This window comes from Triticum aestivum, chromosome 2D (genome assembly GCF_018294505.1).
Source record: "Triticum aestivum cultivar Chinese Spring chromosome 2D, IWGSC CS RefSeq v2.1, whole genome shotgun sequence".
NCBI lineage: Eukaryota > Viridiplantae > Streptophyta > Magnoliopsida > Poales > Poaceae > Triticum > Triticum aestivum.
The window spans coordinates 464,554,323-464,566,841 of NC_057799.1; the positions used below are offsets into that span (position 1 = coordinate 464,554,323).

Genomic DNA, 12,519 nt, shown 5'->3' on the forward strand with positions numbered 1-12,519 from the left:
CCATCTAACCCCCTCCATACTCTCCGCCGTTCGATCACGATCGTGTGAGCGAAAACCGCACCCCATTTGGTCCCTCCTAGCTCCCTCTACCTATAAAAGGCCTTCCCCTCCCCAAATCACGGATGAATCCACCCTAACCCTAGTCCCGCTCCTCCGCGCCGCCAGACACGATGGACATGTCCGCCGGCCACCTCACTCCGGCCAATCCAGTGCCGCCACGTCACCGCCGCCGGCGCTCTCCTCCAACCCGCAGCCGCCACCTGTCCCGCCCCTCCCCCGCACCGCGCCAGGCCCGCGGGGCCCGGATCGGGCCCGCGGGGCCTATCCCGCCGCCGCCACCACCCGTGGGCGCTGCACCGTGCGCACAGCCCCGCCGCCCTTCGCCGGCGTTCGCCTCTGCCGCCGCCCCGCCGGTGCCGCCTCCTCCCGTCGCCCGCGCGCCTCCGCCCCGACCTCGCCGCCGGCGACCTCCGCGCCGCCAGACCCCGCACCGGCGCCGCCTCGCCGCCCTCAAGCTCCGCCGGACCCCTCCGCGCTCAGATCCGGCGAGCCCGACCTCAACCCGCGCTCCACCCCGCCGGACCCCATCTCCGCCGCTCGCCGGCGCAGCGGATCGGGAGGTGCCCCGATCCAGCCGGCCTCCCGTTCGCCTCGCCGTTGACCCGTGTGTGGGCCGCCGGCCTCCCCAAGGCCCAGCAGCGCAGCTCCAGATCCGGCCCGTTTGCCTCTTTTTTTTTTCGAATTTGGCCAAGTCCCTGAAATATCTTCTCATGTGCTCACGTTTGCCATGCCATAATTTCATGCTCGGTACTTCGATTTGTGCATATAATATATCAAAATGTTTACCATGAGATGCTCTATATTTTGTTCCATTGTGCCATGCTTGTTTGAGTTCATCTTGATGCTTTAGTCATCGTTGCAAGAGTGCTATATGATGTTAACTGTTGTCTGTTAACAGAACTTGGTGATTTGTCTTTTTCATTGCATTTTGTGTGTGCATCCTATGAGCATGAGCTCTACATGTGTTTTGAACTATGTCATGCCATCTTTACACAGGTGCTTGCCATGTAGTTTTGTGATATATGTGGTGACTAGCACAAGCATGCAAAGTAGCCTCCATGATGTTGCTGATTTCTGTGACCGAGTCATTTCTGCCAAGTCTGTAGCTGTAACATTATGATGCCATGTAAACCTTCTGTTACCACGAGTTCTATGCATAATCTGGATATGTTCACTAAGGATGTTTTGTTTTAAATGTTATGCTATATCCATCCATGCCCTTGGTTGCATTTATATCCTGCTGTAATTTGTTGTAATCTTGCTCCAAACTTGCTAAATAATGTTGCTGTCAGCCTGTTAACATGAAGTTCAGTTTTTCCATGTGTTTTGCTAGTGATCCATGCAACCTATGACTATGATATTGCCATGTTTAGCTCCATATATGTGTCTTCTTACTGTTTGTCACCTTGTCATGCCATGTATTGCTCTGTGGTGAGTTGTACAAGCTCACCAACATACCTACTTATCGTTGTTTCTGTCATGTACTGTTATTTTCACTAAGTCTGAATCTGTCATATCACTTGCCATGTTTGCATGGATGCTACCATGTTTTCTGTTGATCTTTGGCATAAGTTTAGTAAGGAAGTGTTGTTAAGTGCTTTTAGTATAGCATGCCATGCTTAAATTTGCCATGATAGCTTGCTGTAACGTGTTGTTTGATAGCTCTAAACATTACAACCTGGTGTTATTTCTGTCATGTCCAGTGAATTTCTGCTAAGTCTGTGAACTGTTATTATTTGCAATCTTGCCATGTCCTTTTGAGCATGTTCTAGTGGTTTATAGAGATAGCTCAGTGTTCATGTTTTGTTAAGCTTCATTTGTAATCATGTCCATGCCTTTTGTTATCATGTTGGAGTGTTGTAGCATATTTTCATGAGGCTTGCAAGATGCCTAGTTGCTGTTTTGGACAGATTATTGTTATATCTTGTTTGGAGTGTATGTGTTGCACCGTCGCTCCGTGTTGAGCATGCTCTATATGAAACTTGCTTAGAATTGCATGTAGTTTCATATTATCATGTTGCATCCTTGTTTGAGGTGTTCTCTTGATGTTTGGATGCATTTTGCATCAATGCCATGTTTAATTTGTTTTGCTCATATCTTCTAGGCCGTAGCCCCGAACTAAACGAACTTTATATGTAACTTGACTAGAATTTCGTGTAGATCATCTTTGTGCATCTTAACTTGCTGGTTAACAACTTGAACATAAGGCTTATTCAGATCTGGACCAATTTCAAAACTTGCATATGAGGACCTACCGGAATTGTTATATGTTGTTACCGGCCTCATTTAAACTTGCTTTGATGTGTTGCTCTTGTATGCATCATCTCTTGCCATGAGTAGCATCATATAGCCTTTATCATGCATCATGCTTGGTTGAGCATCATGCCTTGTTAGGTGTTGTGTGTTTACCATGTTGTTTGCTTCTTTCTGGTTGTGCTTCTTCTCGATAGTTCCCGTTTCGTTGCGATCGTGAGGATTCGTTCGTCCATGCTTGGTTCGTCTACGTGGCTTCATCTTCTTCATGGACTCGTTCTTCTTCCTAGCGGGATTTCAGGCAAGATGACCGTCACCTTGGATCTCACTACTATCATTGCTATGCTAGTTGCTTCGTTCTATCGCTATGCTGCGCTACCTAACACTTGCTCTTCAAGCCTCCCAAATTGCCATGTCAGCCTCTAACCTTTTCACCCTTCCTAGCAAACCGTTGTTTGGCTATGTTACCGCTTTGCTCAGCCCCTCTTATAGCGCTGCTAGTTGCAGGTGAAGATGAAGATTGCTCCATGTTGGATTATGTTTATGTTGGGATATCACAATATCTCTTATTTAATTAATGCATCTATATACTTGGTAAAGGGTGGAAGGCTCGGCCTTATGCCTGGTGTTTTGTTCCACTCTTGCCGCCCCAGTTTCCGTCATACCGGTGTTATGTTCCTTGATTTTGCGTTCCTTACGCGGTTGGGTGTTATGGGAACCCCTTGACAGTTCGCTTTGAACAAAACTCCTCCAGCAAGGCCCAACCTTGGTTTTACCATTTGCCTATCACCTATTTCTTTTCCCTTGGGAGTCGCGCTCCCGAGGGTCATCTTTATTTTAACCCCCCCGGGCCAGTGCTTCTCTAAGTGTTGGTCCGAACAGAGTAGACTGCGGGGCCCCCTCAGGGAAACTCGAGGTCTGGTTTTACTCGTAGGATGTCTCATCCGGTGTTGCCCTGAGAACGAGATATGTGCAGCTCCTATCGGGATTGTCGGCACATCGGGCGGCTTTGCTGGTCTTGTTTTACCATTGTCGAAATGTCTTGTAAACCGGGATTTCGAGACTGATCGGGTCTTCCCGGGAGAAGGAATATCCTTCGTTGACCGTGAGAGCTTATAATGGGCTAAGTTGGGACACCCCTGCAGGGTATAAACTTTCGAGAGCCGTGCCCGCGGTTATGTGGCAGATGGGAATTTGTTAATGTCCGGTTGTAGAGAACTTGACACTTGACTTAATTAAAACGCATCAACCGCGTGTGTAACCGTGATGATCTCTTTTCGGCGGAGTCCGGGAAGTGAACACGGTTTTTGGGTTATGTTTGACGTAAGTAGGAGTTCAGGATCACTTCTTGATCATTGCTAGCTTCACGACTGTTCCGTCGCTTCTCTTCTCGCTCTTATTTGCGTAAGTTAGCCACCATACTTTGCTTAGCCGCTGCTGCAATCTCACCACTTTACCCCTTCCTTACCCTTTAAGTTTTGCTAGTCTTAATACCCATGGTAATGGGATTGCTGAGTCCTCGTGGCTCACAGATTACTACAACAACAGTTGCAGGTACAGGTTTTGCGACGATCATGACGCGAGAGCGATGTTACTTGTTTTGGAGTTCTTCTTCGATCAGGGGATAGGTTCCAGGTCGGCAGCCTGGGCTAGCAGGGTGGATGTCGTTTGAGTTTCTGTTTGTGTTCCATCCGTAGTCGGATGTTGATCTCTTGTATGATGTTGATATAATCTTGTGGCATTGTATGCCTCTTGTATGTATCCCCAACTATTATGTAATGTTGATGTAATTATATCCACCTTGCAAAAGCGTTTCAATATGCGGGTCTATCCTTGGTGGGACCTTCGAGTTCCTCTCGGATAGGGTCGCATATTGGGCGTGACAGCGGGAGATCGACTACACGAGGAGGAGACGACTCGGTTGATCGACTACACGCATCACCAACTCTACTTTCGCCGCGGTGACTGCGCATCTAGTGATAAACCCAATTTCGTGATCTATTTCAACATCATGTTCTTGGGTGCGATAGGAAAAAAAATATTTGACGCTAGCGTAGCGTTCCGCGTGTTCCAACAGCACGCGGGCCTCACATCGCAGCTTAGGCACAACAAAAGGTGTGGCTTGAGCCTAACACAGATGCGACTATGTGCAGCCCGCGGCGATTTCTATCACAGGGTCGCTTGCAGGAGGCACTGCTGGGTCGGCCCAATGATCCCGCGTGCTAACATCGCCCGTGTTTTTTTTTTCTCATTTTGTTTTTGTTTTTTGCTTGATGTTGTTTCTATTGTTTCTATTTATAATATATTTATATTATGAAAAACACTTTACAAAGTTAAATATATTAATCATGCATTTGAAAAATATTAAACATGTATAGAAAATTGTTAACCATGTGTACAAAAAATGTTTGTGGCATAAAAAAAAGTCACGTGTTTAAAAGCATGTACTCCCTATGTAAAATAATATAAGAGCATTTCGATCACTAAAGTAGTAATCTAAACGTTCTATATTAGTTTACGAAGGGAGTACATGCCATTTAAAAATATATTTATACAATCTATATCTATACCTACTAATAAAAGATATAGTTATTCTTAGTCCGTCATGCTATTTTATAAAAAAACCCCTGATTTTTCTGACATTAAACCCGCCGTAGATATCAAATGTTTTTTAAAATACTCATATCTTCTAAACCGTAACTCCAAATTTAACATGTTATATATCAATTTTGATTAAAAAATATCTAGAATATGAATATGATATTATTTTACCTGTTAACAATTTAAAAAAAATACTATCTATGATGCAATCTTAATCATTAATGCATTATCTGTCTTTCTTTCATACTGGTAGTGATTCGGATTGGGGAGGAACAGCTCAGCAAAATCAGAATTGGACATGGAATTGAAGATAAATTTGCTAGAGACACCCAATAAATAAAGACACGCATGACAAGAAATAAAAGAAGGACCCAATAAAGATGGGATATCCGCTATAAAAGAAATAAAAAAGAAAATGCAGAGGAGATCCGATAAAGATGAGATGTTGCGCTATTCTCCTATATATAGAAAGAAGAAAGAGAGGACATGCATGGCAAAAAGTAAAAAGGAGGCATGCATGACAAAAAAATAAAATAAAAGACATGTTTGACAAGATATAAATAATGATGAAACAGAGACCAATACCTTTGACATGTATGGCAAGAAATACTGATGAAATATGGATGCAAGTACCTGCATCCACAGGAGACCATACAAAAATGCTTTTTTCCAGACAAAAAAAATCTCTCTTTATGCTTAAAAAATCCTATATCTTTTTAACAACTCTTCATGTATTTAAGAAATATGCATGTGAAAAAATGTGTTCAAGAGTTACCCTAAGTTAGTGATGCTTAAACTGAAAACCGCCCTTGATACACGCGTCTCCGTTGTGTGCTAATGTGTCATCGTCTATTTTTGTCGTTTTCCTTTACCGGCCCATAACAATACCCCATTTCACACATAACATGAATAAATGCATGATCACTTGCCCATTTCTTTGTACGGATTAAATCTATGTGCAAGTCGTGTCGAAATAGAATAGCTGTGGAATCTTGAACTGCGTTTTTGTAGGCTAATACCATCTTTGTTTGGGCCGTAGCAACAAATTATCAGATTATAGACCATTTTTTTAATTAAAAGCGTGTGGTATTTTTTTCTCCCATTGCAACGCACGGGCCTTTTTGCTAGTGTAAAATAATGTCTGAGTAATTAAACAAAAAGTCATACATACCAAAAATACACATACCATTTAAATAAAATGTTCACGAGTTTCCAAAATGTTTTCTGATATTTTATTAAAAAAATTGAAAAATATTTGCATACTGTAAAAAAATGTTTCATACCATTAAAAAAATGTGCATGACATTTTAAAGAAAAATTTCAGCAATTCAATTTTTTTCGTGAAATCCTAAATAAAAATTCTGGTGATTCAAAAATAAAAAGTCAACACGTTTGAAAAAAAGTTTATACAATGTAATAAAAATGACCCTGTAGGTTAAAATATGTTTAGTTCCATTTAAAAGATGTACAACGTGTATATAGAAAAATGTTATTATGAATTCAAAAAAGTGTTCAAAACATGTATTTTAAAAAATATACATCATGTATTTTAAAAATATCTGAAGTGATGATAAAAATGTACATAGACTGAGAAATAAGAAGACGTGTGTGTAAAGGAAGAAAATAATAAAAACCGACAAAAAAAGGTAAGCAAAAAACCCAAAGAAAATGAAGAAAAATAAGAAAGAAATAAAAGAGTACCAACGTATAACAATGCGTTCTTTTGGCTCGGCCCGCGTAGCACGGCCCAGATGGCCTGGTCTGGTTCAACCAACTGCGAGTGAACGTATCCAACCCTGCCAAATGGGCCAGGTACCCGCAGGCATGGATGGTATGTGGTTAAAACTGGGACCTTCTATTCCGCGTATTTAGTAGCGCCGACTGGGAGTTCCTATACGCCGCAGTCTGCGTCAACTAGACGAGAGTTCGCACAGGGGAGTTCGTTCGCGGGCTTTCTGGGCCGCGACCCTTCTTTCCCGCGCGGATCTTTGTTTCTACTGTTTCGTCGAGGATGTTTCTGTTTCTTTGATCTGGTTCTACCGTGGCGCCTTCTAGAGCGTTGCTAGCTGGTTCTTACTGGTTTTGGGAATCATCTAGAAAGTTCCTGAACCGTTTTTTTCCCTTTTTTTTACTCTTTTCTGTTTTTTCTTCTTCCTTTTTCTGTTTTTTTTCCTTTTCTTTTCCTTATTTTTTTGTTTTCTTTCAGTTTTCCTTTTCAAGTTAATTTCTCTTTTCAACAAATTTTCTTTATTTGGTTTTTTATTTCTTTTTATTTTCTACTCTTATTTTATTTTATTTTTCAAAATATTCAAGTTTTGTTCATGTTTCCAAGAAAAATTCAGTTCTCAAAAAAATGTTCTCAAAATTATAAAATTGTTCTCATTACACAAAAAAGTTCAAAACTTTTGAAATTCAGAAAAGTACCGGATTTCAATTCTTTGTTTATGTATTCTAAAAAATTCCCGCTTCCAAATTTGTTAGGGATTTTTCAAAATTGTTCTCCGTTTCAAAAATTGTTCTCAAGATTCAAAAACAATTCATGCTTTAAAAATTTGTTCGTGCTTTGAAATTTGTTCTCAGGATTCAAAAAATGTTTGTGCTTTAAAAAATTGTTCACAAATTCCAAAACGTTCATGTTTTCAAAAAATGTTCAGTTTTCGAAAAAATGTTCTTAAAATTCAAAAAATGTTCTCATTACACAAAATTGTTCAAAACTTTTGAAATTCAGAAAATGTACCGGATTTCTATTTTTTGTTCACGTACTCAAAAAAATTCACGCTTCCAAATTTGTTCAGGATTTTTAAAAAATTATTCTCAGTTTAAAATTTGTTCTTAAAATGCAAAAAATGTTCGTGCTTCAAAATTTGTTCTCAAGATTCAAAATTCGTTCATAGTTTAGAAAATTGTTCCCAAATTCCAAAACCTACATGTTCTCAAAAATGTTTGGGAAATTCCAAATTTGTTCGCGTGCAAAAGTTGTTCATGTTTCCAAATTTTGTTTTGGAATTTGAAAAATGTTCCTGTTTTTTAGGAATTGTTCCTGTTCAGTTTTTTGACTAGTTTAAAAAATGTTCTGTTTTTAAAAAATGTTCGCTTCTCCAAAATTCATTTGCATGTTTAAATATGTTTGAGTTTTCTCAAAATGCTGAACAAATTTGAAAATTGTTCCCGTTTTATTGTCGAAAGAAATTGTGTTAGAATTGAAAGCATTCGGATCGGCGTTTGAGTTTCTTGAGGTGTTGTGTTGTGCTGTAATCATTAAAGGTCACTAGCTCAACTGGTTAGAGTCATATGCTCTCAAGCAGCCGGTCTTGTGTACCTGTAGCGAAGACAGAAACATGATGAGGAACACAACCGTTATACATTGTTTTAAATTTCATCAGGTCAAGCAAACAGAATCAATCCCATATTTACCGCACTCCACATCTAGAACCTGAATTCAACATGTTTGAAGTGAAAAAAACAAAGTCTTGCCGGGCAGGTCGACAGGGAGGAGGCAACAGCAAAAGAGCAGGAATCAGGAAAATCATAGATGGAAACATGGGGAAACACCACCAGGCACAAACGATATATGCTCTAGTGACTTATGCAACCAACTTATCAAGCTTGCCTAAGCAAATATCAAAATACGCTTATAAATTACTTAAATGCAAGGTAACTGCAGAATGTTGATGGATGCATCCTAACACGACAAAACATATGAACAAAAATAGAAACTGCCACTAGTAGACATCACACACAACTGTCAGATAACAAAACAGAAACAGTTCGCATCACCAAAACTGTTTGTGCATCCACTTGCTTGGTTTTTCCTCAAACCTTAAACTCAGACAAGAAAATCATGTGAACTTCACAGGCCAACTCCACAAAGTGGATGCTGATTTGCTATCTTCTGTTCCATAATTTCTAGTCCAGCAAACCACTTTATTTTTCTTAATTACCAGCAAAACAGAAGAAGCTACACTGACGACACCAAATCAGAGCAAATACTACTTGTGGAGCAGAGGAATACATCCTAACAAGTCAACCGAACATGCTACACAAACGCCATATCAACAACAGACAGCCCCAGGCAAAGCACTACAACCAATCATCATCATGCTGCATCAAACCCGAAAATCCAATCTCTAAACCAAAGCCCCTAGTCCACACTCAGACTCACCAAATCAAAACTGCCCCTGTACAAGACGACGTTTGTCAAACCCTAGAAACACTGGAGAAGACACTAACACAGCTATACACTCGATCTAGCGGTACCACACAGAGAGAAGGAACACATCGCGGGAAATTGGCGCCGTTACCTTCAAGACGACGAACTTGACAAAGCCCAATTCGAGGCCGAGCTTGATGAAACCCTAGAAGACGCAGACCTTCACGGGAGCCTTGACGCCGCAGACCTTGAAGGAACCCTAGAAGCCGACGGAGACACTAGCCACCTGCAAAAAAACATCTAGCCAGATCAGACGAATCGGGAGCGGGGGCAGTGGGGAGAGGACCGTCGACTGCTCACGAGGGGCGGCGGTGTATTGCCGGAGTAGGATCCCCGGAGGAAGAAGCAGGTGAAGAACGAGGAAGGGGGATCCGGCAGGAGAAGCAGATGAAGAACGAGGAAGGGGGATCCGGCAGGAGAAGCGGATGAAGAGGAATGACTCGCACGGGGGAGGAGGGAAACCAGCGAACAGCTAATAAAACAGGCCGGCCCAAATTAAGTCGGGGGGTGTGCGGCACCTCGACACTTTGACGCAAAATGCGTCGAATAGGATTTTCCGCGCCGACTAACCAAACTGGCGCTCATTGCAGCGCCCTGGTGGGCCGGCCCACGAACACGCAGCGGCAGCGAAAAAATCCTGGAAAACTTGTTGCGGTCAGGAATCGAACCCGCACTACTAGTAATCCGTAATACTGTGAAGTAGTTAAGGAAAATTGTCGCCCCCCTGTCCCAAAATTTGCAAGTTCACAAATTTGTTTTAAAAAGAAAAGGTTCGCGTATTAAGAAAAGCTCACGGAAAATGTTCACTAATTCGGGTAACAAGTTCATAAAGTTGAAAAGAAATTCACGAAATTTGAAAATTTCACTAATTTCAGAAAATTTCACGAATTTTAAAAAGTTCACGAGTTCAAAAAAGTTCACAGATTGAAGAAGTTCATGAAAATTTTGAAAAAGTTCACGAAATACAAAATAGTACAAGAATAATTGAAAAGTTCATTAATTTCAAAAAACAGGGCGACGCTACGCGTCGGCCGGGGGATCCTTTTTAAAAGATCCGCCGCCTCCACATCCATTTGATCGGGGCCATCCAGTGGCCAACCATTTTCTCATCTTTGCAATAAAAGCGAGTGTTGCATAACCCTTTGCATCAGACCTCTTGTTGTAGAAACATTTGCAATAGAGGTTCTGTTGTAGATATTTTTTCGTCTGAACTCTTGAAACATGAGTGTCGTTGTGGAAGGACTTTTGGAACACGGATGATATTGCGGAATTTTTTCTGTCTTAACCTTTTTTACAACATGGGTGTTGTTGCGAAAAGACTTCTGCAACACAGATGATTTTGCAGAATTTTTTTTGTCTTAACTTTTCCGCAACATGGGTGTTGTTGCGGAATGACTTCTGCAACATAAACGGTGTTGCAGGAAAATTGTAAGTGGCCGAGGCACACGTCCAGTGGTGGACGTCCTGGCCGGTTGTACGTCGGCTAATCAAACTCGTATCTGACGGCTGCGCTTGCGGCAGAAGTGTACCTGTGATCGGTCGTGCTTATAATATTTTCCCTTTCAAAAAAAGTTCATACATTTGAGAAAAGTTCATCAAATTTTTTTTAAAAAGGAAAAAGGAAAAAGAACGAATAAAAGAGGAAAAATGTTAAAGTTTACTAGATCCCCCTTGGTGGCGTGGTGGTTACACCTACGTCGCGGGTTCGATACTCATACAACGCCCTTTTTTGCGCATTAATAGACAGAAAAAGTGTTAAATGGGCCGGCCCAATTAGAAACGCCAGGTTCCGCCGTTAACATTGCCATTCTTACTAGTGTCGCAATGCAACGCCGTTTCGATTGACCAGTCGCCTTCTTCCGCCCCCTTCGTGATGTTTCCCCGCTCCACCATTTCGCCATGGCCGGCGATGACATTTTCATCAGGGCGCTGAGCTACGTGGTCAACGAGTTCCTTGTCGAGGGCCTCGCCAACAAGTATGCTTGCCTCCTCCCCCTTCCCTCCCTCCCTTCAGAACATAGATTAGATATACGCGTCGCCGTCCTCCTCATCTGGTCCTTGGGAGGGTCGGCTCTCCGGTCTATTGATACGTCTCCAACGTATCTATAATATTTTATTGTTCCATGCTATTATATTATCTGTTTTGGATGTTTTATATGCATTAATATGCTATTTTATATAATTTTTAGGACTAACCTATTAACCTAGAGCCCAGTGCCAGTTTCTGTTTTTTCCTTATTTTAGAGTTTCGCAGAAAAGGAATACTAAACGGAATAAAACTTTCGCAATGATTTTTCTTGGACTAGAAGACACCCAGGAGACTTGGAGTGCAAGTCAGAGGAGCCTCCAGGCGGCCACAATGTTAAGCAGTATGACTTATATCGCCCACAACTCACTTGTGTTCTACTCGTGCATAACATCAACGCATAAAACCAGGCTCGGATGCCACTGTTGGGGAACGTAGTAATTTCAAAAAATTTCCTACGCATACGCAAGATCATGGTGATGCATAGCAACGAGAGGGGAGAGTGTTGTCCACGTACCCTCGTAGACCGAAAGCGGAAGCGTTAACACAACGCGGTTGATGTAGTCGTACGTCTTCACGATTCGACCGATCAAGTACCGAACGCACGGCACCTCCGAGTTCAGCACACGTTTAGCTCAATGACGTCCCTCGAACTCCGATCCAGCCGAGTGTTGAGGGAGAGTTTCGTCAGCACGACGGCGTGGTGACAATGATGATGTTCTACCGATGCAGGGCTTTGCCTAAGCACCGCTACGATATTATCGAGGTGTAATGTGGTGGAGGGGGGCACCGCACACGGCTAAGAGATCAATGATCAATTGTTGTGTCTATGGGGTGCCCCCCTGCCCCAGTATATAAAGGAGCAAGGGGGAAGGCGGCCGGCCAAGGAGGAGGGCGCGCCAAGGGGGGAGTCCTACTCCCACCGGGAGTAGGACTCCTCCTTTCCTTGTTGGAGTAGGAAAAGGGAAGGGAGAAGGAGAAAGAAGGGGGCGCCCCCCCTCCCTAGTCCAATTCAGACTAGTCCATGGGGAGGGGTGCGGCCACCCTTTGGGGCCTTTCTCTCCTTTCCCGTATGGCCCATTAAGGCCCAATACGAATTCCCGTAACTCTCTGGTACTCCAAAAATACCCGAATCACTCGGAACCTTTCCGATGTCCGAATATAGTCGTCCAATATATCGATCTTTACGTCTCGACCATTTTGAGACTCCTCGTCAAGTCCCTGATCTCATCCGGGACTCCGAACTCCTTCGCTACATCAAAACACATAAACTCATAATATAACCGTCATCTAACTTTAAGCGTGCGGATCCTACGGGTTCGAGAACTATGTAGACATGACCGAGACACGTCTCCGGTCAATAACCAAT

At 42.6% G+C, this 12,519-nt stretch overlaps 1 long non-coding RNA gene across 1 annotated transcript; it reads right to left on the reverse strand.

The window, feature by feature from the left end:
* Positions 1 to 6,501: 6,501 nt before the first annotated feature.
* On the reverse strand, positions 6,502 to 9,558 carry LOC123049586 (uncharacterized). The gene is made up of 3 exons (XR_006423614.1): positions 9,425 to 9,558; positions 9,216 to 9,350; positions 6,502 to 8,233 (listed from the first exon to the last, which is right to left on the reverse strand). It is a non-coding gene; the product is annotated as an uncharacterized lncRNA (long non-coding RNA).
* Between the last annotated feature and the right edge of the window lie 2,961 nt (positions 9,559 to 12,519).